Source organism: Pristis pectinata, chromosome 1 (genome assembly GCF_009764475.1).
Source record: "Pristis pectinata isolate sPriPec2 chromosome 1, sPriPec2.1.pri, whole genome shotgun sequence".
NCBI lineage: Eukaryota > Metazoa > Chordata > Chondrichthyes > Rhinopristiformes > Pristidae > Pristis > Pristis pectinata.
The window spans coordinates 113,786,395-113,814,070 of NC_067405.1; the positions used below are offsets into that span (position 1 = coordinate 113,786,395).

The following is a 27,676-nucleotide window of genomic DNA, read 5'->3' on the forward strand; positions in this document are numbered from 1 at the left end:
GTGTATTAGGAATTTCAGGAAGTAACATTACTTCTTAGTAGATGGCTGAAGCAAAAAAGAGAGCAAACATTTAAGGGAAGGCTAGCTAAACACATTGGGAAGCAAGAAGCAATGGGTAACAATTACGTTGAGTGGAATAATAAAAAACATTGACATGGACTGATTTGACCATTTGCTCAAATTCTATCTAATCCTATGTCTCAAGACAATTTGTCAAATCCTTGAACATTTGAGGATGGAGGAAAATATTTACCTAGAAAATGTAACAGAATTGCAGACTATGAAGGCGCTTCAAATAAGAGGAAATGAAGATAATGGAGTGGGTTTGTCTATTGGCATACATACAAAATATTTAAATACTCTTACATCCGAGTGAGTACCTGCATTATATATTTCCATGAGAAATCATTTAGTAAGGAATAATCACACCTAATGAGAAATGTGGAAGGTATCTTAATTCTTGCATTATAATAGAAATTATAGTTTTGTATAATTTCTAAGATAGTACATACAGATTTCAACACGATAAGAAGCCATTCAGCCCAACATCTATGCTGACCAAGATTCCTTCCTGAGCAAGTCCCATTTCCCTGCATTTGGCCTATATCCACGTATGTATCCAAATATCTTTTAAACGTTGTAATTGTACCTGCTGCTACCACTTCCTCTGGCAACTCGTTCCATATACCCATCACCCTCTCTACAAAAAAACTTGCCCCTCAGGTCCCCTTTAAATATTTCCTCTCTCACCTTAAACCTTTGCTCTCGTTTTAGACTTCCCTACCCTGGGAAAAAGACTGTGACCATTCACCTATCTATGTCCCTCCTGATTTAGGCATACTTGCCTTCAAAGGCCAGAGCATTGAGTACAAGAGTTGAGAAGTCATGCTTCATCTGTACAAAGCATTGGTTAGACCACATCTGGAGGCAAGTGTATAGTTCTGGTCACCACACTACAGAAAGGATGTTGTAGGTATAAAGAGACTCCTACACCCCTCACCCCCCTTCACTCCAGGTGGAAAAAAAGTCCCCAGCCTATCCAGTCTCTCTTCATAACCCAAATCCTCCAGTACCAGCAACATCCTTGTAAATCTTTTCTGCATCCTTGCGAGCTTAATCACATCCTTCCTATTGTTATGGCGACCAGAAGTGAACACAATACTCTAAGTGCTGTCTCACGAATGTCTTGTACAGCTGTAACGCGACACCCCAACTCTTATACTCAACGCCCTGACCGGTGAAGGCAAGTGTGCCATACATCCTCTTTACCACTTTATCTACCTGTGTCACCACTTTCACGGAACTCTGTACTTGTACCCCGAGAACTGTTCTACATCACTCCAGGGCTCTGCCATTCACTGTGTATATCCTGCCCTAGTTTAATTTCCCAAGGTGTGTCATTTCACACTTGTCCAAGTTAAATTCTATCTACCATTCCTTTGTCCACTTTCCCTGTTGATCTAGATCCTGTTGTAACCTCAGACAACTGAACACCACACCATCATTGGTAAACTTACCAATCACATCTCTGACATTTGCATCCAAATCATCAATATATATGGCAAATAACCAGGGACCCAGCACCAATGGGCATGGCATTCCTCTCATCACACGCCTGAAATCTGAAAAACAACCCTCTGACTCCTATCACCAATTTATATCCAATTAGCTAGCTCACCCTGGATCCCATGTGATCCAACCTTCCAGATCAGCCTACCAGGCAGGACCTTGTTAAAGGTCTTGCTGAAGTGCATCTAGACAACGTCAACCACTCTGTCCATGTCAATCCTGTTGCTCACCTGTTCAGAAAAAACTCCAATTCATGAGATATGATTTCCCATGCTGACTATGCCCAATCAGTCCTTGCCTTTCTAAATGTAGATAGATCCTCTCTCTCAGGATCCCCTCCAGTAACTTTCCCATCACTGATGTTAAGCTTACCAGCCTGTAGTTCCCTTGCACCCCTTAAATAAAGCCAAATTAACCATCCTCCAGTCTTCCAGTACCTCACCCTTGGCTAATGAAGATACAAAAATCTCTGCCAGGGCCCTAGAAATTTCATCCCTTGCTTCACACAAGGTCTTAGGATACATTTGGTTGGGTCCTGGGGATTTATCCACCTTTATGCGCTTCAAGACCACTAAAACCTCCTCCTTTGTAACATTGAGGAGTTTATTCATGATGAACTTACTGTTCTCTTCCTTGAGCTCATTAGCTTCCGTGACCTTCTCCACAGTAAATACAGACAAGTATTAATTTAAGACCTCACCCATCTCCCATGGCTGCACACAAAGACAATCACATTGATCCTTAAGGGGACCTATTCTCACCCTAGTTATCCTTTTGCTCTTAATAAACTTATAGAACCTTCTAGGAATCTCTTTTACCTTGTCTGCTAAGGATATCTTATGTCCCCTTTCTACCCACCTGATTTTCTTCTTAAGTGTACTCCTACATCCCTTATACTCAAGGGATTCACTAGGATCAAGTGAATCTATACCTGTCGTATGTCTCCTTTTTCCTGACCACACCTCAATATCCTTTATCATCCAGGATTCCTAATCCTGCCAACCTTGCCCTTCACTCTTCCTATCTCACTTTTAAAAACCTCCTACTTGCCAGACACCCATTTACCTGCCACTAGGCTCTCCCAATCAATCTTTGCAAGTCCATGTCTAAAGCCAACAAAATTAGCCCAAAATTTAGGACTTCAACTTGTGGGCCAGTCAACATGAAATTGTTTCTTCTGGCTCTCCTGTCCCTAATGGCCAAGCATATTAATCTAGTGTGGTACCAGACCACACAAAGCTTTGGATTTCTGCCAAGTTAATCATTTCATCTAGGTAATCCTAACAGTACTTCAAATGGCATGTGTCCTCAAACAGGGAAAGTGGAGAATGAAAATCTGCCAGGATGCATTTTCCCGACTATAGCTCAAAAATGCCAGTTGAAAAGTAAGTGACATGAGGGGACAGGATGAAGCTGTACCACAAAGCCAATCATTATTCAAAAACTGTGTACCTATATCCTCACCAAGTGCCAAAGACTTACTACTACCTATGAAATCAAAGCCCAAATTAAATCAAATTTTGTAATGTTTGTTTGCAGGTCAATTTCAGTCACAATTCTTAATTTCATCTTAATTAATACCGATTACATTTGTTAATCAAAAACAATTTCATGATGCCAAGAAAAACAAAATAGAGCATATGACTTGAGATGACTAGGACTGGCAGATCTAGTCTCCCACCCTGGAGGAGGTATGATTCAGCAGGGGAACCAAAGGCATGCTTTTTGAATATATTCTAAAAGGACAGAAAGTAAGGTAGGAGCTTTAGACAAAGTGCTACAAAGAGCAAGATCACAACAGCTGAAATATTGTTCACGGATCATAGAATGTGAGTGTTGATATGGTGGGGGTGTGTGAAGTGGGATAGACAAAGCAATTGTAATATCTAGTAAGGATTTTGGGGAGCTGATGAAGTTGGTAGGGGCTGGTATAATAGAGACAATATGCAAGGAATGGAATCTTACAATTAAAGTGTACCCTGTTGTACTAAAATTTATTACGTTAGAACCAAAGAATGTTGATGTTTTGCAGTATTTCTACAGGATTTTCTACCCATATTTCTCAGCAATTTCATTCCCTTTATCAAGACTTCAATTGGAAAATTTGCACTGAATTTCATAAGTGGTATTGACGAATCCTTTTTATTTTTCAGATACTTCTATACAACGCACAACCTTAAAAAAAAGGGATACTTATGCAATCCAGAGTTAGACGAATGATATTCCTGAACCACTTGCTGAAGATGAAAGAACATGGACTAGGCTGCTTAATCTTGCACTGTTGTGGACATAATAGGTTCTTGGAGTAGTAAAAAAAATCAGCAATTCTACTTACATTAATGTATAATAGCATCAAAATAAAGCATTACTATCTTTCAACATTTTTATTGCTTTAACACCTTTACAGTTCTCACAGGGACACAAAAAGATCAAGCCTTTTTCCACCATTCTATTAGATTATAGCTGATTTATACATTTCACCTGCCTTTGAACCAATTAGCAAAAAAAATTATCCATCTTGAAAATATCAGTTAATCCAGGACTACAGCCACTCAGAGAGAGTTCCAGATTTTCACATTGGTTTATTGGATGTGCCAATAAACCCCGCTCTATCCAACTGGAAAATCTCAACTACCACAAATCTCTTTTTTTTGAATAACTACATCAATTAGCAAAGCAGCCTGCTTGACTGTCGTTCCTCAACCATCTCAAACATTCATTTCCTGCACCATTCTCAGACAGTGGTTGCAGTCTGCAGCATCTATAAAATGCATGGTTGTTACTAGCCTATTCTATTCTGACAGTATCTCCTGAAGCTGAGAAGAGAAAGGCAGCATGCACATAGCAAGACCATCATCTCCAAGTTGCACACCATTCTGATATGAAAACATATCATTTGCCCTTTATGGTCACAGGTCAGAATCCTGGAATATCCTACCCAACAGCACTGTGGGAACACCTTCACCATAAGGATTGTAGCAGTTCATGGGCAATTGGGGATGGACATAAAATACTGACCTTGCCAGAACTGGCTAGATACCAAAAAATGAATAGAAGTTAAAATCTCAGTTACACCTTGTACCACAAAGTTTCACACTTTCAATGTATTTTTTTAGTGTACAAGAAGTGCATAATGGTATAGTTCACATCAATTCATTGACTGTGAAGATTCCAACATCACACCCTAAACAGGATCTTATGGACAGCAACTCCCATCTTGGGCATTTAACCATGTTTGTGCGGATGTTGGTTCAGTTTTACACTGATAGCAGTAAGCACTGACAGGAAAACCACAAGTTCCAAATCATAACATCAATGAACCAAATCCTGTTAGCATTTCCCATTACCCATGTTTTCTATACAACTTACTAATTTTATCACTTTCAGCTTTGTTAATTTTCAAAATTAGTACTTAAGAATTCACTAGAATTCTGACAGTGAGCGACTACTTAGACTAATAAAACCTAGAGTCACAATATTTGTTCATTAGTTTCTTAATGTTCACATTTCATAATGTTTCATTTTTGTACAATTTTATTTCATAATACATGCATTAATCCAGTGTCAGAGTGAGATTTCTTATGTAATGAGGTATTAAGAATATGAAGTTCATGCTGGACTTGAACTCATGAGAGGTTTGAGCAAAAGGACAAAATAGCACATGACTAAACACAAATGCTTAATGAGGAAATAAAGTCATATAGTTCTCTGATCAACATTTAAAATCAATCAACAAGAATTGTAATACCCATTGAATGTTTATTACTTGTTCTTAAAAATTCTGTACCTGTATTTAGTGCATTTAATAGTGTCAACTTCTTTAAGCACATCAATTTGCAACATCAGTTAAGATAGACTCTTGACCATACAATCTACCACGTTATGACCTTGCACCTTATTGTCTACCTGCACTGCACTTTCTCTGTAGCTGTTACACTTTATTCTGCATTGTTTTACCTTGTATTACCTCAATGCACTGTGTAATGAATCGATCTGTATGAATGGTATGCATGACAAGTTTTTCACTGTACCTCAGTACAAGTGACAATAATAACCCAATTCCAATTTGCAGTGAAATCAATTAGCTAGAAGAACAAATCTAATTATGATTATATAAAAAAGGTTAGAAGTTTCTTCCACAAATGACTCTTAAGCGGAACAAATAGGCTAAAGGTAGAAGAAAACAAATGGTTTAAATGAGCAACCTCTGTAGAATTAGACTGCATCTTACAGTTATTTACATGTGCTGTGGAAGATGCTAAATGACAGATACAATTTAATAGCCTTATCTAGAACAGCAGCATTGATGAGCCAGACTAGTGAGTCTAATATCAGTGTTAGGGAAGTTATTTGAATAAATTCTGAAGAACAGGATTAATCTACACTCAAAAGGTAGGGATTAATAAAAGATAATTGGAATGGCTTTATTAGAGAGAAATCTTTTCTTACCAATTTGATTGAATTTTTCAAACAGTTGACAACGTTGATGAGGACTGTGCAGTTGGTGTTGACAACATGGATTTTTGTAAGGTCTTTAACAGAGTCGCACATGGGAGACTGGGCAAAAAGGTTTGAGCCCATAGGATCCAAATATGGATTGGTAATAGGAGGCAGAGAGTGATGGTGGAGGATTGCTTTCATGATTGGAAGCCTGTGACGTGCCACAGAGACTGGCGCTGGGACCCTTACTGTTTATTACATTCATTAATGACTTGAATGTGAATCTATTGGTATTGGTTTATTATCGTCACTTGTACCGAGGTACAATAGTAACTTCAGGAATGAAACAAAAATTAGTGGTGTAGTTGATAGTGAAGAGGATAGTTGCAGGTTACAAGAAAAATTACTGATGAGGAGATCAGATGGTCAGAATAAAAGGCAGTTGGAATTTGGTAAGCATATACTGATGCAGTCTGGAAGGACCTTTAAGGCTAGGATATACACAATAAATGGTAATACTCTAGGAAGTATTGAACAACAGAGGGACCCAGGTATACAAGTTCAAAGATCACTGAAGGTGGCTAAGGCAGTTAAAAGGAAAATGGGATATTTCATTAACTGATGCATAGAATAAAAGAGCAAGGACATCATGATACATCTATACAAAATATTGGTTGACCTACAATTGGAGTACTGAGTGTAGCTCTACTCACCTTACTAAAGAAAGGACATGATTGCAATCAGTCATGGAGTAATAATAGGCCATTCAGCCCAACTTGTCCATACCTCTCTGAGCTAGTCACATTTGCTTGCATTTGCCCCATATCCCTCTAAATCTTTTTGATTCATGAACCTGTGCAAAAGCCCATAAGATCAAAAGATACAGGAACAGATTTAGGCCATTGGGCCCATCGAATCTGCTCTGCTGTTCAACCATGGCTGATTTTTTCCCCCCTTTTCTCAACCCCATTCTCCCACCTTCTCCCTATAACCCTCTTACCAATCAAGAACCTATCAATCTCAGCCTTAAATACACCCAATGACTTGACCTCCACAGCCCTCTGTGGCAATGAATTCAACAGATTCACCATCCTCTGAAGAAATTCCTCCTCATCTCATTTCTAAAAGGACGTTCCTTAATTCTGAGGCTGTGACCTCGGATCCTAGATTCCTCTACTAATGGAGACACCCTCTCCACATCCACTCCATCCAGGCCTTTCAATATTCAGTAGGTTTCAATGAGATCCCCCTCCTCATCCTTCAGAACTCCATTGAGTACAAGCCTAGATCCATCAAACGCTTGTCATATGTTAAGCCTTTCATTCTTGGAATCGTTCCTGTGAACATTTGCCTTTTCAATGTTGCAACTGTACCTGCCTCTACCACTTCCTTCTGCAGCTCGTTACATATACTCACCACCGTGAATAAAATACTTGACCTTCAGGTCCCCTTTAAATCTTTCCCCTCTCACCTTAAACCAATGCCCACTAGTTTTAGACTCCCCTATCCTTGGAAAAAGACTATGACCATCCTCTGTGCCCCCCATGATTTTATAAACCTCTAAGGTCACCCATCAGCCTCCTTCACTCCTGAAGGGAAAGCAGTTCCAGCCTATCCATTCTCCCTTTATAACTCAAGCCTTCCAGTCAAAGCAACATCCTTTTGCATCGTTTCTGCACCCTTGCTAGCTTAAGTCACATCCTTCCTATAGTATGGTGATCAGAGCTGCATACGATATTCCAGGTGCAGTCTCACCAAGGTCTTGTACAGCTGTAACATGACATTCTAACTCTTGTATTCAATGCCCTGTCCAATGGAGTGTGCCATATGACTTCTTCATCACTTTATCTACCAATATGCCACCCAACTTTCCACCTTACTATATCCTAGTATATAGTAAGATCTATATCCTACTATATCTATATAGTAGGATATAGATCTTACTATATACTAGGATATAGTAAGATCTATATCCTACTATAGCCTTAGACAACCTTCCTCACTATCCACAACACCAAAAGTTTTTGTGTCATCCACAGATTTACAAAATCGTATCTCCTACATCCATATCTAAGTTGCTGATATATCTCACAACCAACAAAGGTCCCAGCACTGATCCCTATGATACATCACTAGTCACAGACTTCCAATCAGAAAAGCATCCTTCCACGACCACGCTCTGCCTCCTTTCACCAGCGTGCCTTGGATCCCATGTGCCTTAACCTTCTGGAGCAGCCTACCATGCGTGTCTTTGTCAAATGCCTTACTAAAGTCCACACAGATAACATGTACTGCTGTGCCCTCAATCTTAGTCATCACCTCAAAAGATGTCACCAGGATGTTACCTGGGATGGAACACTTGAATTAAGCAGAGACACTGAATAGGCTATACGTCCCTTGGAGCAAAGGGTGAACCAAATTCAGGTATACAAAAAGTTTGAGGGGTATAAATACAGTGGATCCTAAGAAACTTTTCCCCATAATAGGAGAGTCTAAAATCATAGGACATAGGTTTAAAGTAAGGAATAGGAGGTTTAGAACAAATCCTGGAAGGTCTATTTCACCCAGAGGAGATTGGTTTCTGGAACACACTGCCTGAGAAGTTGATGGAGGCAGAGACTGTCACAACACTGAAAGTATCTTGACGAGCACTTAAATTGTTAAAGTATAGAAGACCGAGTGCTGGAAAATTGGATTAGTGCACATGGATACTCGAAGGTCAACAAGAACATTATGCTCCAAAGGGCAAGATTCTAACTCTATATTATTAGAAATATTGCAAACTTACCAGAAAGGATCAAAATTCAGAAGTCAGTTATTCATCCTATTACAATTTCCTGCAACTATCAGCTAACCAGTCCCATTCCCCCATATTCTTGTCTCATTCCCCCATATTCTTGTCCCATCCTTATTTTTAAAAAATGTGTATTCTACTTCCAACAGGCTCTCCCACAGGACATCTAATGCCCTGACAACACTTTGCATTTAAAAATCCCCTATTTTCAACATTGTTCTTTGCAAATAATTTGCACCCTCCAGTAATCCAACCACCTTACCTAAACTTTTCAGTTTTGACCACCTTCATCAAATCACCTCCTAACCTCCTCTGGTCTAACAAAAGGAGTCATGTCCATTGTGACTCAGCATAATTGAAATATCGATTTTGTGTCTGAACCCCCATCATTTTAAAGTTTATAAATGTAATGCACATGCCTTCCACTTTTTCCTCCTACAATGCATGACCTCATTTTTTGAAGTTAAATTTCAGCTGCTCAATCCATGTCTACCTGTAATCGCTTATAGAATTTTTCAATTGTTGAAACTGCTGTAAACAGAGAAAAGAGTGGAGATGTTGGAAACACTCAACAGATCTATTGACTCTTTTAAGAGAATAGATAAGCTAGCATTTCAGATAGATGATAACCCCATTTCTTACTTCAAAAGTATATTATATTTCTACAGTTATCGAAATCATTTACCTATTTTACAGGTGAAGAACAGCTTGAATATGTACATTTAGAGGACACTATTATTTTACAGTCAGCAGAAATGCAAGCATAAAAGACTGGAGACACAAGAGAGTGCAGATGCTGGAATCTGGAGCAATAAACAAGATGCTGGAGAAATTCAGCAGGTCAAGCAGCATCTGTGTAGGGAAATGGACAGTCGATGTTTTGTGTTGAGACCCTTCATCTGGACTCATTTCCCTCTATAGATGCTGCCTGACCAAGTTCCTCCAGCAACTTGTTTGCTGCTCCAGAGCAGTACAGATGTAGTATAAAAGACTGCTGTTTTCTGACCACTAAGCAGCTCTATCAGTGCTGCCATACTTCCTTTATTGTCATGTGCTTTATTTTAACAACAAGTCTCAAACATCTTACTTCATTGTATACTTTTTATAAAAGAAACTCCCATTTTTTGGAATCTATTCCCAAAGTGTAATAATATATTCAATAGAACTCTTCTAAAAGAGCCCCTTCAGTTAGATAAACAGAATTACCAAGGATGAAAACAGATTATCTGTGCTCGATTCTACCATTGAACAAACGTATTACAGTACCTTTTCCCATCAACTTTCTCAAGAGATTTTATTTGAATGATTCTCAAAAATAATCATCCCTTTGTTAGTATCTTAAAAATCACTCCAGAATAGAACTTTCAGGGAAATTTTAATTTTGCCGCTGCAAAAAGCCAGTAAATAAACATGAAAGCAAAATACTACAGATGCTGAAAATTTGCAATAAAAACAGAAAATGTTGGACATGTTCAGCAGAGAAGCAAAATCTGTGGAGAGAGAAACAGCATCAACATTTTCAGTTTTTCTATTTAAGCCATGAAAGATTCCTATAAAATGAACATTCCTAGAAGTCATAATCTATTAATAAACAATAATCCAAAAGTAAAATACTACAGCTACTGTTTCAATTCTCTTGGAAAATCATTGCCTGAAAATTTAACTCCATTTCCCTGGCCATAGCTGCTACCTGATCTGCTGAATATTTGCAGCATCTCTATGTAGTAATTGTTAGCAATAGATTGCGCAGCTATTTAATGCGCTGAAAAGTTCAATATTCAAAGCTGAAGGACAGAAATACCATCAAGTACAAATCCAGTAACGTGAAAAAATAGCTTCAAGGGCATTCTTAAAACAGAGCAACATTTATTAAGTAGCACCTTTACCACAGAAGATTGTCTACGGTAATTAACACAGGATTAATAAGATAAAACTTTGCAACTGAAATATAACCCAGTCCCTCAGGAATATTCTTGATCAACACAGCAGAAAAACATATGTGGAATAGCCAACAAAAAAATTACTACTGAATCATCCTACAAGAGGGAATACATACAAGGAACCTGTCATCTTGTGAAATTTTGCAGGAAGATCCTGCACTTCCTGTTAAAAGCCACTTTAATTCTCAATCCCCACTCCCAGTCTGACCCGTCTGTCTGCAAACTCCTCCAATGCAAATAGCAAAGCTCGCATTAACTAGTAGAACAACATCTTATCTTCACACAAAATGCTGGATGAACTCAGCAGGTTAGACAGCATCTATGGAGTGAAGCTCATGCTCCTCCCCCTTCCCCCACCCTTTTATTCTGGCATCTGCCCTCTTTCTTTCCAGTCCTGATGAAGGATCTCGACCTGTTCATTTCCCTCCATAGATGCTGCCTGACCTGCTGAGTTCTTCCAGCATTTTGTGTGCGTTGCTTCAGATTTCCAGCATCTGCAGTCTCTCATATCAACATCTTACCTTCTACCTGGGCATTTTTTAATCTTCTGGAATGAACACTGAATCTTCCAATTTCAGGCAAACTGCTCTCTCAACATTTCCTATTATTATGCTATGTCCTTTTCTCACCCAATTTCTTTAAAACGCCTTGCTAGTCAGTAACTCATGCTCCTTATCATCTGATTCGTATTGGTATATTATTGTCACTTGTACCGAGGTACAGCGAAAACCTTGTCTTATAAACCAATCATACAGGTCAATTCATCATACAGTGCAGTTACATTGAGTTAGTACAGAGGACATTGAGGTAGTACAGGTAAAAACAATAACAGTACAGAGTAAAGTGTCAGAGTTACAGAGAAAGTGCAGTGCAATAAGGTGCAAGGTCACAATAAGGTAGATCATGAGGTCATGGTCCATCTCATCGTATAAGGGAACTGTTCAATAGTCTTATCACAGTGGGGTAGAAACTGTCCTTAAGTCCAGTGGTACGTGCCCTCAGGCTCCTGTATCTTCTACCCGATAGAAGAGGAGAGAAGAGAGAATGTCCCGGGTGGGTGGGGTCTTTGATTATGCTGGCTGCTTCACCAAGACAACGAGAGGTAAAGGCAGAGTCCAAGGAGGGGAGGCTGGTGTCCGTAATGTGCTGGGCTGTGTCTTGCGGTCCTGGGCAGAGCAGTTGCTGTACCAAGCCGTGATACATCCAGATAGGATGCTTTCTATGGTGCATCTGTAAAAGTTGGTGAGAGTCAAAGGGGACAAACCAAATTTCTTTAGCCTCCTGAGGAAGTAGAGGTGCTGGTGAGCTTTCCTGGCCGTGGCTTCTACATGATTTGACCAGGACAGGCTGTTGGTGACGTTCACTCCCAGGAACTTGAAGCTGTCAACCCTCTCGACCTCAGCACCATTGATAGACAGGTGCATGTACACTGCCCCCTCTTTTGTTTTGTTGACATTGAGGGAAAGGTTGTTGTCATGACACCATTCCACTAAGCTCTCTATCTCCTTCCTGTACTCTGCCTCATCGCTGTTTGAGATACCGCCTACAATGGCGGTATCATCTGCAAACCTGTAGATGGAGTTAGAGCAGAATCTGTCCACACAGTCATGAGTGTATAGGGAGTAGAGTGGAGGGCTGAGGACGCAGCCTTGTGGGGCACCAGTGTTGAGAATAATGTGCTGGAGGTATTGCTGCCTATCCTCACTGATTGCGGTCTGTTTGTTAGAAAGTCAAGGATCCAGTTAAAAGGGAGGCGTCGAGTCCTAGGTCTCGGAGTTTGGCGACAAGCTTACTTGGGATTATTGTATTGAAGGTAGAGCTGTAGTCAATAAACAATAGTCTAACGTAGGTGTCTTTACTGTCCAGATGCTCCAGAGCTGAGTGTACGGCCAGGGAGATGGCATCCACTATAGACCTGTTTCAGCGCTAGGCGAATTGCAATGGGTCCAGGTTGTCTGGTAGGCTAGAGTTGATGCGTGCCATGACCAACCTCTCAAAGCACTTCATGCTGGTGGATGTCAGAGCCACTGGTCGGTAGTCATTGAGCCATGATGTGGTCTTAACCTATCTCAATATGCTCTTTTATCTTGCATCTCACTCCTCCCTCCAGCTCCGCTTTGAAAACTGTAGAAACTTCACTCTTTCCCCAGTTACGATGAAGAGCCATTAACCCAAAATATTATAATGGCTTTCAATTTCCCAATGCTGCTTGACTGGCTAAGTTTTTACAGCATTTGTGTTTTTGTTTCAAATCCTAACACCTGCAGTTTTATTCGTTTTCCATATCTGGACTGAATCCTCTTCATCAATGCTTCAAAGTTGATTTCCCATCAAGTAGCTGGTTCCAGTCCACTTTTGTTAAATCATAAACTCATCCTAATGATATTGGCCTTCTTTCAATTAACTACTAAGGTCTTTGCCCCATTTCCATAATTTTGTTAAATCTAATATACGCCCTCATACCATCACTATTTTCTCTGCCCCACATTCATTTCCTAAAACGAAGCCCAGAATCAACCCCTCTTTCAATGGGTTTTCAATGGAATGATTTAAAAATTCTCTTGAATGCTTTTCAGATTCTGCAAGTTATGTCCCTTTTACCCTGCTGAGATCCCAATTAATATTATGTCAAATGAAATCCCTCATTATAGCCGCCTTGTACTTTTGTTTACATGTCAGCTCTTCTATCTTCTGCTGACTGAGGGTATATAGTAAACTCCTGGCAAAACTGATTCTCCCTTTTTTTTCCCCCCCAGTTGAACCCATAAGGCATCATTTGTTCTTTCTAAAATATCATCCCTTCTCACATCTAACTCCCCCCACCCCCCATTTTTGAACAAAACACTCTACTGGGCCGTCTCTCTATCTCATTTGAAAATGCAGTAAGAAGCCAATCTTTAAGTCATGTTCCAATAATGCACATGATTTCGTACTTCAACATATACATCTGTATCCTCAGTTCATGGTCTTTATTTCCTGAACTACTTTGCACATAATAGGTGGAACAGAAAAAGGCCATGCAGCCCAACAAATCCATGCTGGTATTTTTGCTCCACTCAACATTTTCTTGTCTAAACTCATTAGTGTAAATTTCTATTCCTATTCCCTCATGCACGTTCAGCTTCCTCTTAAAAACTATTTCCCTGTTACTGGAAATTCGAGGTTATTTGCATTTCCAACTCATGTATACAATTAAGCACAAAAAAATTTATTTTTGCCAGTCATCTTTTTCTCTAATTTCTGAATTATTTTATCTACATTTCATACTTACATGCTAACCACCTTTTTGTGCATCCAAATTTTATTCCTCTCTTCTGAAAGCTGCTAAATTCATGTTCCTGTCAACCTGGTGTAAACCTTCCCCAATGACACTTGAGAAACTTACTGGCAAGTATATTGATCAGAGTCTGTTGAGATTCAATCCACCCATCTTGTGCAGGTGTCAACTCCCTAAGAACCAGTCACAGTGTCCTAAGAATCTAAAACTGTCAGGTATACAGAGATTACTAACCCTGAGTTATTACCTTTAAATCTCATCCTTAAAGCTCTGAAATCTGCATGCTCATCCTCCTTTCTACCCCTGGTCATAGTTCATAACAGTACCAATGCCCGATGGCTGTACATTCTGCACACCCCACCATCTTCGATGTTCTGCAGCAACACAGTTGCAACTCTGACTCTGCTACAAGGGAAGTAACTCTCCCCCACCCACCCCACCATCATTTCTCAGAAGCTGGGTATCGAGACAAGGCCAGCATTTATTGCCCATTCGTAATTGCCCTTGAGAAGAGTGAGGAACCTTCTTGAACTGTTGCAGTCTTTCTGATGAAGGTACTCCCATGGTGTTAATGGGCAGGGTGTTCCAGGATTTAGACCCAGTGGCAATGAAGGAGCAACAAATATATATTTCCAATTTAGGATGGTGCGTGACTTGGAGGGGAACCCACAGATGGTGGCATTTTTGATGTCTATTCTCCTTGTCCTTGATGGCAGAAGTTGCAAAGCACCTACGGGAAATGCTGATGATGTAGCCTGAGTGTGCAATTACAATACACTTTTAGAATGGTATGCACTGCCGTCACTATGCCCCAGTGGCAGAGGGAATGAATGTTTAGGGTCATCAATCAAATGGGTAGCCGTAGTGAAATACAGCTTGGAAAAAGGCTTTTCAGTCCACTAAATCTTCACCAGCCATCGACCATCCATATCTAAACCAAGCCTATGCTAACTATTTTATTCTCCTGATATTCCCATCAACTCCTCCCCAGATTGTATCTCTCACCTACACACTAAAAGTGAAAAGGCTCTGAGGTGTCAAAAGGCGAGTCACCCACCACAAAGCCCAGCTTCTGACTTATTCTTGTACCACATTACTTATGTGATTCAGCCAGTTTAACATCTGGTCAATGATGACTTCCAGAATGCTGATAATGCTGATAATGCCACTGAATGACAAGATTAGGTGGTCAGATTCTCTCCTTGATGGAGATGATCACTGCTTGGCACTTTTGTGGCGCAAATGCTACTTGCCATTTATCAGCCCATGCCCGAACGTTGCCTCAGTCTTGTTTTCGGCAGCATGGGTTGCTTCATTTGCTGAACAAATGACAATTGGATATTGCACAATTATTGGTGAATATACCCATCTGACCTTATGATAGGTTATTTGAATGGTCACCTATTACAATAAGATGGACTCTTGACCTCATAATCTACCTCTTTATGGCCTTCCACCTTATTGTCTGCCTGCACTACATTTTCTCCTCAACTGTAACACTTTATTCTGCATCCTGTTATTGTTTTCCCTTGTACTACCTCAATGCACTGTTGCAATGAAATGATCTATATGGATGGCATGCAAAACAATGTTTTTCACTGTACCTCAATACATCTGACAATAATAAACAAATTTACCAATTTAACAAAGATGGTTGAGCAGAGGACACTGCCTGGAAACGCCTTCAACCACATCCTGGGGCTGAGATAATTGACCACAAGCAACAGCAACCATTTTCCTTTGTGCAAGGGATGACTCCTGCTGCTGGAACTTTTCCCCTTGAAACCTATTGACTTCAGTTTTACCAGAATTGGTTAAATATTCCCATGATATCAAGGGTAGTCACTCTCACCTCACCTCTAGAATTCAACTCTTTGATCCTTGTTTGGATGAAGATTTTGTTAAGGTTTGGAGTAATCCTATTGAAACCATACTGGCACCATTGAGTAAATTACTTGTGAATAAGTATGATATGGTAACACTGTCGACAAAAGCTTTCATCACTTTACTGATGAGAGTACGCTGATGGGAAAGTAATTAGCCAGATAGGATTAGTTCTTTTTCTTTGTCAAGTTTTGTAACTGTACTGGAACAGTTTGACTAGGGGCACAACAGGTTCTGGGGCATAGGTCTTCATTACTACAGCTTAGATATTGTCTGGTATGACAGCCTTTGCTATATGCATTGCTCTCAGCCAATCCTTGATTTCACGTAGAGTGGTTGAAGACTAGCTTCTGTGATGGTGGGGATCTCAAGAGTAAGGTCATTTGATCAATTGGTTGTATGAACGGTTAGCTCTGCCTAATGCTTGTTGTCTATTCTTTAGCACAGAAGTAGCTTTACTTGGCTCACATCTCATCAGGCCACATTCAGAGTACCATGTACAGTTTTGGTCACCCTGTTACAGGAAAGATGTGGTTAAACTGGAAAGAGTGCAGAAAAGATTTATGAGGATGTTGCCAGGACTAGACGGTCTGAGTTACAGGGAGAGGTTGGCCAGGCTAGGTCTTTATTCCTTGGGGCATAGGAGAATAAGGGGTGATCTTACAGAAGTTCATAAAATCATGAGGAGCATAGATAAGGTGGATGGCAGCAGTCTTTTCACCAGGGTAGGGGAGTCCAAAACTAGGGGGCATAGGTTTAGGGTGAGAGGGGAAAGATTTAAAAGGGACTTGAGGGGCAACTTTTTCACGCAGAGGGTGGTGAGTATATGAAATGAGCTGCCAGAAGTGGTTGAGGCGGGTACAATAGGATCATTTAAGCTGCATTTGAATAGGTACATGGAGAGGCAGGTCTTGGAGGGATATGAGCCGAACGCAGGAAATTGGGACTAGCTGGGTGGGCACCATGATCGTCATGGACTAGTTGGGCCAAAAGGCCTGTATCCGTGCTGTATTGCTCTAAGGATGCCTGATGTTGCTCTCATCAAGCACTTTGGCAATCTAAGATAAAAAAAGAAAATGCTGGAAATACTCAGCAAGTCAGGCTTCCCCAACCTCCCTGCAGCTTAACAAGCTTTTTATATCTTCTTCCCAGTTCTGTCTCCCTTCACACAGATGCAGCCTGACTTGCTGAGTATTTCCAGCATTTTCTGTTTTTATTTTAGATTTCCAGCATCTGCAGAAGTTTGATCTTCGAGCCCTTTCGCAATCTTTATCAAAACAGGCTTGATAATATTGGTCGAGTGAAGAATATGCCAAGCCATGGAGTTACAGATTGAGGTTGTTTACATTTCTCTAGCTGCTGGCTCACAGCATCTCATGGATTCCTTGTTTTAAATAGCCAGACTCTTATGGAATCAAGACTGTGGCTTCAAATACGGATATGCCCCCCTCTAAGAACTGAATTGAATGGTGTTGCTCTTCTGCACTTTCCACTCCAGCCTCAGACAGGTGTGCTCAGAGTGCAAAGAAATTAGTTCTGTCCATATTCTCATTCCCTTTTCCAATTTTCAGATAACTAGTAAGAGAGCAGGATTCATTCAGGGAACTTCAACACTACCTGTCTGGTCCTCCAGTCTGCACTGATATTAGTCATCTGGAGGTTTCCTCAATGCTTGCAGACAATCAAGCTGTGGGATCACCACTTCCTGAAACACACTACACGCTCTAAATTGCATCCTTCAGGTTAAACGTTACGATGCCAGCTATTGCTTGAGGTCTAAAGTCCTCATCTTGAACTCCTGTCATCCAATTTTAAACATGGCACAACACACCAATTATTACAGAGCAATATAATATTCAAAGCCAGTTAATATATTAGCAGCAATTCCCATACCCAGTTTTGACTAAAATATTACAAACACAAGCAATCTGTAATAAACAAAAAATACCGAAAATATTCAGATTATACATTAGCGTTGCAGGTCAATTATCTTTCAGCAGGTTTCACGAAAGGTCACCAAGTTGAAGAATCTACCCAGTTTCTCACTGCACAGATATTAAATATTTCAAGTAGTTTGTTTTCAGATAGAAGACAGGTGGCTTATATCAATGTAGTAATTCCATTAAATGACTGAATTATTGTCAAGCACTTCAAAAGTTATTTTATATTTATTTTGATTATACATACAACCAAATGGAAATTCTGAAATTCACTTCCAACAGATATTTTATATTGGACCCACATCTCTCATTCTATAATCACATTTGTTCATATATTTAAATCCTACAAGAAGAAACCTGAAAACTAGGTATAAATAATACTGATCAAAAAAAGTACCATGAGCCAAGAACACCTTTTGATTTCACACGTTAGACAGCTGTGCAACATTGTGCGTCAGTGCCAGATATAAAATATAAATCCAGTTTCCCACTGATTCATATTCACCTTAAATTGCTAAAACACAAACGTTGGTTTGCCAATTATGGGCTTATTTGCCAATGAATCAACAATCTTAAAAAAGCCTTTTCTAAACCCTCAAAACTACAGAACTGAAGTGAAACAAATTGACAGAGATACACTTCCAAACAAAATTAAAGCTGCCCAAACCTAAAGGAATGGCTGAAAGTGCAAATGTTTATGTTCCAGTCTCCAGAATGGCAACTTTAATTTACAACCTTCTTAGAGTCAAGACTTAACAACTGAATGACAGCTGACAATGAATCTTATCAACTCGAGGCTAATTGTCCTATAATGCAGTGTTACCAATAGATTTAATATTGCTACTCAAATTCATGGCCTAAAGTGACATGAAGCTTCTGCAATGAATTCACTTAAGTTGCTTTTAATCAGTTATGATGAAAGGTCAACCAATCAGGAACCTTAACTTTGTTTCTGTACTTGCCCGACATGATACTTCCAGCATTTTCGGTTTCTTTTTGAGGTTTCCAACATCGGTAAGCCACAGATTTATTTCAGATCACTGTCAATACTACTACAAAGAAAATCCAAAAGGATAAGTTTGCAGATGTTCAAAGGTCATGCACATGGCTAAATATGTGCTTTCTTGCCTTCTCTATGCTTGGATAAAATACGCAAGGCAACAAAAGAGCAACCAACTGCCCTGTACTTCCAGGATCCATATTGTCCAACACTGCTTGACATTTGGAAGGATAGGATTTATGATAACACTACCGCTTTTCAGGGTTCAAATGACTAATTTGTGATATGCAAGGCAGCTTGGCTGAATTACCAGTTTAGGCACCAAATTTGTGGTCTTACATGGGTAACATTTGGATGTTCCATTAACCTCAGTCTCTCTAAATTAGAAAAGAAAAATGTTTAAGTGGTCGCTATCCACGGACTCCAATTAGAAAATGGGAACTTAGGGATTAACTGGTGTGATCCTTCCACAGGAAAATAAAGTAGCATTCACTGTCAAAATTTTCACATTATATGCATTCTAAAATTTCAAAGACTTTCACACAATGAATTACTTTTGGACCATCATGTAAACAAATGCAGTTTCTGTGTTACACTTGCAAGATGAATTTACATTTTTTTTTGGTGCCAGCAGGATGGAATGCTGGCCAAATCACTAGCCTTTTTTCCTTGTTGACATAGGATTTTCACCTTAACATCTCAGCTAAAGGATGATTCCCTTCAATTACAACACACTGCCTCAGTATGCATTTAAATGTTAGTCTAGATTACATGGTTATGAAACTCAAACACAATCTTCTAGTTGCATGTAAACATATGAAAAGAATAGCCACCTCGGCAAGATTGCTGTACAAGATGTCAGGAAGAGGAAAGTTAATAAAAACTTAGAAAGAGTGATAGAGTACCAGGCTAACACCCACATATTTATAAATTTGTACGATATGTATATATTTTTTCCTTTTTTTTAAAACACATTGCAATTTTTAACAGCCTTCTTTGAAGACTAGACACATTTAGTTCAGGAACATATGGACAATTATCAACAAATGGGGTAAGGTGGACATATCGTCAAACCATGGATCTTACTTTCCCTTCACCAAAACTCAAACCAAGAACACCCAGTTCAACTAAAATGAAGTGTAATATCATCAAAATGGAAACAATCAGCACAAATTGTAATTGAGATGTACATTTTTTTAAACATACAGTTTAGTTTTAAACTGAGATTGGAAACTAACTGCACATCTGGACAAGAGATTCTGCAGATGCTGGAATCTGGAGCAATACAAAATACTGGAGGAACTCAGCAGGTCAAGCAGCATCTGTGGAGAGAAATAAAGTCTATGCAGATGCTGCCTGACCTGCTGAGTTCCTCCAGCATTTTGTGTGTGTAACTACAAATCTAATTTTTTTAACAAAAGCACCAAAACATACAAAAATGGGAAGCGAAAGCGTAGGTTATTAATTAGTAAATACTTGTCTCAAACTGACCTAATGGACCTAACGGTGTTTAGGTCGATTTTCGGGGCTCAGCTTTTCCCGCAGTGCCTCAATTCGGATCTCAGCAGTCAGAGGGGGAAGGCTGCTGTTGCCCTAACTCATCTCCGCCGTGTTCTGTGCAAATCGCGATTTACAGGATACTGTTGTCAGTAGAGCCCGAAGCTGCGGCCTAACCGGCTGTGTTTCGGCGTTTCCTATATTAAAAAGTTCCCGAATTTAAAACAAAACTACACCAATTCAACCCGCCTCCACCGAATCACAGGCCTACCGCACCCTACTCTGGAGCCGCTCGCATCCGGGACGTGGCTACAAAAAAAAACCGCTCACCTGGATTCGTGACCCTCCGTACCGGTCCCTCGGAATCGGAGTCAGGATTCACCAGATGGACCGGGACTTGGTGGGCTCTTCCGTGGCTTTCGCACCCACAGTATTCTCTCTGGGTTCACGCGTAACTCCCTCGCTGGTCTTCTCGCTATTAGGTCCTGTTGCTACCGTCGTCGACCTCCCGGAATCCTCAACCGTCGTCGTTCCTCCTCGCACTTGAGGCCGTAAGACAGCCAATATCCCAGGATGCTGCGCGCTGAGGAGTTCCGAGGCCACGGCCACTGCCGCTGCCGCGAGATACGAATTTGCGGTTAGGTTCAAACCGGTCGCTGAGCCAAAAACCCGCCGCGGGCTTTCAGCAGCTTCAACTACTAGTCTCACCCGTGCGGTGCAAAAGTACACGCATTTGCTTGCTGAGAGACAAGGTAGGACTTCTCAAAGCTTAGTGGACCGAGCGAGGAGTTGGCAATGTGATTTTAAAAATATAGTGACTAGTTTTCTCTTTCTGCTGAACAAGCATTCGAAGGCATTGAACTAAATCAAAAACAGCGAGTTCAGGAAACATCGGTCAAGTCACTCAGCACCCGTGAAGAGAAAAAAAATATACGAAGGGGAAGAGAAACACAGCACGTACACAGTCTCACTCACAGACAGAATGTGGACTGATCTGCGAACTTACAAAGGAACAAAAGTAGTTAGTGGCAATAGCTTTTCGGGGAAAAATAATAGAAAGCAACAGAATTACATAATTCTCCAAAGGTGATTGAGGATGACATACTTCCACTCTGGTTTTGTGGGTTCTGAGGTAGCTTTAAAAGCCCATATGGGATCTATGGACTTCCGTAGATGGGGCAGTTGGTATTGGTTTATTATTGTCACTTGTACCGAAATACAGTGAAAAGCTTGTCTTGCATACCGATCGTACAGATCAATTCATTACACTGTGCATTTATATTAAGTTAGTACAGAGTGCATTGAGGTAGTATAGGTAAAAACAATAACAGTACAAAGTGTCACAGCTACAGAGAAAGTGCAGTGCAATAAGGTGCAAGGTCACAACAAGGTAGATCGTGAGGTCATAGTCCATCTCATTGTATAAGGGAACCGTTCAATAATCTTATCACTGTGGGATAGAAGCTGTCCTTAAACCTGGTGGTACATGCCCTCGGGCTCCTGTATCTTCTGCCTGATGGAAGAGGAGAGAAGAGAGAATGACCTGGGTGGGTGGGGTCTTTGATTATGCTGGCTGCTTCGCCAAGGCAGTGAGAGGTAAAGGCAGAGTCCAAGGAGGGGAGGCTGGTTTTCATGACGCACTGGGCTGTGTCCACAACTCTCTGCAGTTTTTTGCGGTCCTGGGCAGAGCAGTTGCCGCACCAAGCCGTGATACATCCAGATAGAATGCTTTCTATTGTGCATTGATAAAAGTTGGTGAGTTTCAAAGGGGACATACTGAATTTCTTTAGCCTCCTGAGGAAGTAGAGGTGCTGGTGAGCTTTCTTGGCCTTGGCATCTCTGTGATTTGACCAGGACAGGCTATTGGTGATGTTCACTCCCAGGAACTTGAAGCTCTCAACCCTCTTGACCTCAGTACCGTTGATGTAGACAGGTGCATGTACAATGCCCCCTTTCCTGAAGTCAATGACCAGCTCTTTTGTTTTGTTGACGTTGAGGGAAAGGTTGTTGTCATGACACCATGCCACGAAGCTCCCTATCTCTTTCCCGTACCCTGACTCATCGTTGTTTGAGATACGGCCCACTACGATGGTATCATCTGCAAACTTGTAGATGGAGTTAGAGCAGAATCTGGCCACACGGTCATATAGGGAGTAGAGTAGAGGGCTGAGGACGCAGCCTTGTGGGGCACCAATGTTGAGCATAATTGTGCTGGTGGTATTGCTGCTTATCCTCACTGATTGTGGTCTGTTGGTCAGAAAGTCAAATATCCAGTTACGGAGGGAGGTGTTGAGTCCTAGGTCTCTGAGTTTGGTGACGAGTTTGCTTGGGATTATTGAAGGCAGAGCTATAGTCAATAAACAATAGTCTAACGTAGGTGTCTTTACTATCCAGATGCTCCGGAGCTGAGTGTAGGGCCAGGGAAATGATGTCCGCTGTAGACCTGTTTCGGCAATGGGCGAATTGCAGTGGGTCGAGATTGTCTGGTAGGCTGGAGTTGATACGTGCCATGAGCAGCCTCTCAAAGCCCTTCATGATGGTAGATGTCAGAGCCACTGGTCGGTAGTCATTAAGGCATGTTACCTTGCTTTTCTTCGGTACCAGGATGATAATGGTCTTCTTAAAACAAGTGGGAACCTGAGATTGAAGCAGGGAGAGGTTAAATATGTCTGTAAATACTTCCGCCAGCTGATCAGCACAAGATCTGAGCACACGGCCAAGGACACCATCTGGGCCAGATGCTTTGCTCGTGCTCACTCTCCAGAAGACTGATCTTCCGTCCTCGACGGTGACCACGGGTTCAGTTGCATTGGAGGCTATCAGGGTGGTTGGTGATAATCCACTTCCCTTCTGTTTCCTCAGACCAACATTGTATGACTCTCTGTACTGGATCCTCCCGTTTCAGTCTCTCTTTGTATGCAGGGAGAAGGAGCACAATCTGGTGGTCTGATTTCCCAAAGTGAGGATGAGGGGTGGCTCGGAAGGCATCTTTGGTTGTATAGCAGTGGTCAAGGGTGTTAGGGCCCCTGGTGGAGCAGGATATGTGCTAGTAGTATTTTGGTAACACACTCTTGAGGCTGGCCTGGTTGAAGTCACCTGTAATAATGAAGAGGGCCTCAGGGTATCCTGTCTAAAGGTTGTTGACATGGGGGAATGGGACTGATGGGAAGTCTCTGAGAGCTGGCATAGACTCAGTGGCTGAATAGCTTCTCTCGTGTTGTGAGGAAATATGAAATATGACTTTTTCACCACTGATGGTGTTCTTTTCAGCTCAATTAGCACTGCCAAAGTTTGTGTTGGTATTGTCTGGTATAAAGTCGAACAAGCCTTCCATTGAGATGATTTTCTCAATTGGTTTACAAAGACATTCACATTTCAAGTTGTTGTTTTGCCTGGTAGAGAAGTAAACTCTGATTTTTGTTTCCACCCTTGCTGTTGAGAGAAAATAATCCACCAGAACTGGGAGGAGCTTGTTGTCTTTACTGTTTCATACAACTAAGTTAAGTGAGATAGATAGATATTTATTTATTAGTCACATGTTCATCGAAACATACAGTGAAATGCATCTTTTTGCGTTACTGAGAATGTGCTGTGGGCAGCCCGCAAGTGTCGCCACTCTTCCAGCGCCAAAATAGCATGCCCACAACTCCTAACCTGTACGCCTTTGGAATGTGGGAGGAAACTGGAGCACCTGGAGGAAACCCATGTAGTCACGGGGAGAATGTACAAACTCCTTACAGAAAGTGGCGGAATTGAACCCGGGTTGCTGGCACTTTAATAGCATTACGCTAACCTCTACACTACTGTACATTCTTTTAAGTCACCTAGGGTTCTTTGGCGGACAATTGTGCCAATACATTGCAAATGATTGCCTCAGATTTTTTTCATGTGGACAAAAATTTTTGTTTCTTAAAGTTTTTTCTAAATTAACTGCAATGTACAATCTGAAACTGCCCTGACACAAAATGGTGAGCAAACAATCCCTCATTTGCATAAGTGTGATCGTCTTCTGTATTATGCTTTTAAAAAGCGTGAAACACCTGGAGTCGTACACTTACTTTATTCAGTGCCCTTGTATTTCTTTGTTCAAAGGTGCGGAGCAGTATCACTTGCTCGCTGTGAGAGACTTAAAAGTCATTTGATAGATTCCACAACAGTTGTCAGCAACTAACATCTTTCTTCAAAAACTTAATTGTTTTTGAAGGTCTTCGTTAAAAGAACAGGCATGCTTTTGTGGCATGTCCCGAGTGTTAACAAGGTTTGCTATGCCCTGCGTTGAGCACAGTTTGTAGAGTGGAAGTTGCCTGTTTGTTTTTTTATATATTTCCCCACATGAACTTGAGAGAGCAAAATCTTAATGCCATGTCAAGGGGGCCAAAATGCCTTGAGGTAAGACAATACCACAGGGAGATTAATACTTACATATTGGTGAGCACATAAGTAAGTGCCACTCGGCATGTACACACTTGTTTTCTCCCTCTCCCTCTCACAAAGGTACCCTTGCTCATTGTCTCTCTCCTCCCTCATCCCCTCAATCTTTCCTGTCCTTGAATCCCTTCACTTTGAGTATCTTCCCTCCTCTCTTTCCCCACTTTGTGTCCTCGTTCTGCACTCCTGTCCCTTTACATGTTTCTCCCTCTGGCCATATCTATCCATGTTCCCAGCCATGCACCAGTCCTCAGCTCCTGGTTGTAATCACCGTGGCTCCTGGCTGTACACCAGGTCGCATTCCCAGCCACACTTGGGTCCCCATCTCTCAGTCCCAATCACACTCTTAGCTTTGTTTTGGATGTACACTTGACACCATTCCCACCATATTTCATCTGCACATCTGGTCCTGTTTTTGACCGGGTTCCATTTAAACACCTAGCCCCTGCTAAGCCATGTTCTCTCTGGACACCTGGCCCCATTCCAATAGCACTGCGGTCTGGCTGCACACTTGGTCCAGCTTCCAGCCATGTTCCTGCCATGCTCCCACGTTTGGAGGAATAGGGTTGTTCCCAGCCACTCACAGGTAGGTGGAACTAGCTCGCTGGGCAACACAGTGGGCATGGACAAGTTGGGCCGAAGGGCCTGCTTCCATGCTCAATGACTCTATTGCTAAGCAGGTGAGCGTGACTTGCGAGTGGCAGTCATCTTGAACTGGATTCAATCCCAGAAGATATGTTCAGTGTAAAATTGACTGCTATTATAAGCACAAAAAGATTTTTACTTTTATGTGGCATTGCAGAACTCCAAATTACCCATATATAAGTTTAGTTTGAAGAACAATGCAAAATTGAGTTATGCTTTATTGTGAAATACAACAGATATTAAAAATCAAAAAACTAAGGGACCATTTGCCACTTAAGAAAAAAATCAGAACACCCAATTTATGACTTAAGTTCAGGGTTATCCCATTAAGAGTAGGGCTTATGTTCATCTGACTGATGGTGGCAATGTGGGACCTGCAGACTCTGTCACAGGTAGGGCAGAAGGTGCTTGGCAAGGGTGGTCTGCATTCTCCTGATGAAGGGTCTAGCAATTCTTGGTGACATCCTAAATACTTCTCCATTATAAACAGTCATTGACCTGGGATTTCCACAGCATTGTGAGGGTGTTAAATTTTTTCCATGTGCTCTTTGAGCATAGGCTTGAATCCTTTCCCCTCTTCGTCTGGTAATTTTGCAGTCATGGAGTTCAGATTGGAGTGCCTGTTCCAGGAGTCTGGTGTTGGGCTAGCGAGCTTTACCACTTTCCCAGCTAAGCCAGCCGTTTGTAATTCAAGCCTTGATATGTTGGCCTGAGAAAGTATGGTTGGTTCATTTATTGGTATTGGTTTATTATTGTCACTTGTACCGAGGTACAGTGAAAATCTTGTCTTGCATACCAATCATACAGGTCAATTCATTACACAGTGCAGTTACATTGAGTTAGTACAGAGTGCATTGAGGTTGACATAGAGTTTAAATTTAAAAGTGTAGAACGATTATAGTAAGGGTAATGAGTAGATCTGTAGAGAGCAGCTTGCAGCGAGTCACCACAGAAGATTTTGTGGTATCTTTCCATTGTTTGTGTTATCTTCTGTAGGGATTCCATGCTTCAGAAGTGCACAGGAGGACAAGGATCACTGTTGCATGGTGGAAGGAGTGTAAATAGAGCTTTGAAGCTGGGGATATTGACCTGGGAGATACTAATGTTGGTTCACTTATGGATTTGGAAGCTTTTGCATGTAAGAATTGATGCCTTTCCAATGTTTAGAAGACCTTCCTCTAGGTAGTCCATGTCTCAGAACTATACAGATCAGTAGGGTTCATTGTTGCCCAGTAGACCATGAGCTTTGTGCCATAATTAAGGTCCTGATCTTCAAATGCCTTCATCAGACATCCAAAGGCTTTGCTAGTGCACTGAGTACAATTATGAATTTCATCATCAATATCTGCCTTCATTGAAAGGCGCCCCTGAAGATGTGGAAAGTGATCCATGTTTTCCATAGTCTTGTTATGAATCTTTATTGTTTTTGGTGGTATTGTATCTGGGGCATATTGCTGGAGGACATTTGTTTTGAAGATGTTTAGTATAAGGCCCATGCTCAAACGAGTGAATGAGTTTATGTGATTTGGAGTGCGGTCTTGAACATGCATGTATGCTAACATCCTTTTGTATAGTGTAGCTCAATTACAAATATTTGTATTTTCTTTCTGGAATGGAAATGACATAGGTTGAACAGATTCCCATTTCTCCAGTCTGTGGGTCTGCTAATGGAGGTAAGGTGGCAAGAAATACTGAGAAAAGTGTGATGGTGAAACCTTGCTCGACACATTGAGATTCGGTTTATTGTAAGCCCAATGGCTAAGAGCAGGGCTTGTGTGCCATCATGTATCAATTCAATTGTGTATTGTACAACAAAGTCTGCACTGTGATAGAACTCAAGGCCATTTGTCTTAGCACCACACGAATGTCGAATCTTGGAAATATATAGCACATTTGAGGCCATTTGTTAACTAATGTAAAATGCAGTAATGATGGCAGGAGTTTGTTTGTTAAGATACAGTATAGCACACTGAACAAAGAATGCACCAGGTCTTTTTACTTTCATTATGAGTAAAAATGGTCATTTCATTCATGCTCCATTTACTTTGAGTTAACTTTTACTTCAGTTGATTGTATGAAATTATTTGAAATACATACATGACCTAGAAATCCTTTCATGCAGAGCAAAGTTTTTTGTCAGCAAAGTTGTTCTGCATTCTCTATGTGAATGATACATTTATTCAGATATCTTAGTAGTGTCAAATGCATGTCTGAAAATAAATTTACACAAAACTTACACGGAATTGAGTGGAAGCAAGTCAT

At 40.9% G+C, this 27,676-nt stretch overlaps 1 protein-coding gene across 9 annotated transcripts in view; it reads right to left on the reverse strand.

Annotated features, from left to right (window-relative positions):
- fbxo34 (F-box protein 34) overlaps positions 1-20,897 on the reverse strand; it is a 37,856-nt gene extending 16,959 nt beyond the window's left edge. For 4 of the 9 annotated variants that reach the window (XM_052010726.1, XM_052010719.1, XM_052010710.1 and 1 more), the window contains exons 1-2: positions 20,672-20,890; positions 20,336-20,538 (exon numbers count right to left, since the gene is read on the reverse strand). The gene's annotated coding sequence lies outside the window, so the exon portion shown is untranslated. Of the gene's footprint in view, positions 1-18,673; positions 18,897-20,335; positions 20,539-20,671 lie in introns of those variants that run through there. The other 5 variants (XM_052010659.1, XM_052010670.1, XM_052010684.1 and 2 more) reach the window with 3 other exon arrangements.
- Positions 20,898-27,676: the final 6,779 nt, after the last annotated feature.